Source organism: Onychomys torridus, chromosome X (assembly GCF_903995425.1).
Source record: "Onychomys torridus chromosome X, mOncTor1.1, whole genome shotgun sequence".
In the NCBI taxonomy this organism is placed as follows: domain Eukaryota; kingdom Metazoa; phylum Chordata; class Mammalia; order Rodentia; family Cricetidae; genus Onychomys; species Onychomys torridus.
In genome coordinates, this window is record NC_050466.1 from 7,355,528 (window position 1) to 7,356,992 (window position 1,465).

At 41.6% G+C, this 1,465-nt stretch overlaps 1 non-coding gene across 1 annotated transcript; it reads right to left on the minus strand.

Annotated features, from left to right (window-relative positions):
• Trnaq-uug lies at positions 1–72 on the minus strand. Its single transcript has one exon. It is a non-coding gene; the product is annotated as a tRNA-Gln (tRNA).
• Between the last annotated feature and the right edge of the window lie 1,393 nt (positions 73–1,465).

The window sequence follows — 1,465 nt, forward strand, 5'->3', positions numbered from 1 at the left end:
AGGTCTCACCGAGACTCGAACTCGGATCGCTGGATTCAAAGTCCAGAGTGCTAACCGTTACACCATGAGACCTCACAGTAGGAAACTGTCTATTAAGGTCCTTTTATGGAAAACTCTAGTTTCAGAAAGGCCATTTTTTATGCCTAATTCATGGTTGCAGATGGAATTTGATTACATTTCCTGACCTTTAGGTTTATAGTCTACACTGTCACTCAACTTAAATAACCAGATCTGAAAAATAAAATAAAATAGAAAAAAAGGAAAATCGCCTCCCCTCTTGAGGGCTTTGCTGATCAAGGTATATGAGAAATCACAAAGCACTAGATTTAGAACGAAGTGTATCTGTCAGTGACTGTCTAAGTTGCCTGTCTTCTGTAATTTTTTCCAGCCACTTTGCACACACATCCCCATTCTAGACAAGGAGAAGTGCATCTAAATGTGGAATTAGGATATCAGTTTACTTTCTTTCATTTCAATTCTAAAAGCTTTCTTTTCCTTCTGCAGTGAAGATAACACCCGAAACCAAAGTGGAGGTAGAGCCTAGAATTTTTTTTAGTAGAGCAACTGCCTTAAAAACCTGTTGGAGGAACGAACATATTTAGGTTCCTAAATATGGTAGCTGGTGGATGTGAGCGGGAAGAAAACAGGCATATGCCTGACTGCACAATCACGGGGGATGTTGGTGGTGTTCTAACATGCTGAGATATTGGAGAATGAAGAAGGTACTAAAGCTACTGTGACACTAAAGAAAGCCATGCACGTGGGGTGCCTCAGCAAGGACTGTGCTTAGGATGAAAGAGAATTCCAGAAGACAGGCTAGGACAGGGCAAAGGTAGTTTTGGATATGTGTTGAAGTACTACTGGATTAAGTGACACCAAACACAGGTAGGACTTTGGTTAAAGGAAGGGGTTAAGCCCTGCCAGCCTGCCTTGGCTCTGAGGGAATACTTATAACTCAGGGTTGCACAAGCAGATCATGATTTCATTACCAGAAAGTCTGATTCTCTAGAAATTCTTTTGGGCCATGAACTTGAGAATGTAAAAGTGGCTGGAGGAGTTGAAAGAGATGGCTCAGTGATTAGGAGAAGATGCTGTATCCACAGAGGACCCTGGTTCGGTTCCCAAAGCACACATGGCAGCTTATAACTGTTTATAACGGCAGTTCTGGGGGATCTGTTCTCTTCTGGCATCTATGGGTATTGCATGTGCATGATGAACATATTTGTAAGCAAAATTTTGATAATGAAACCTCTTTATCTGATGTGATTCATGTGATTCTTTTTCTTTTCTTTCTTTTTTGAGACAGGCTTCTCTCTGTAGCCCTAGCTGTCGTGGAACTCATTCCGATAGACTAGGCTGGCCTCAAACTCAGAGATCCACTTGCCTCTACCTCCCAAGCACTGGGATTAAAGGTGTACACCACCATGGCCCAATTTGATGTAATGTTTTTAAAATAACACCAAAG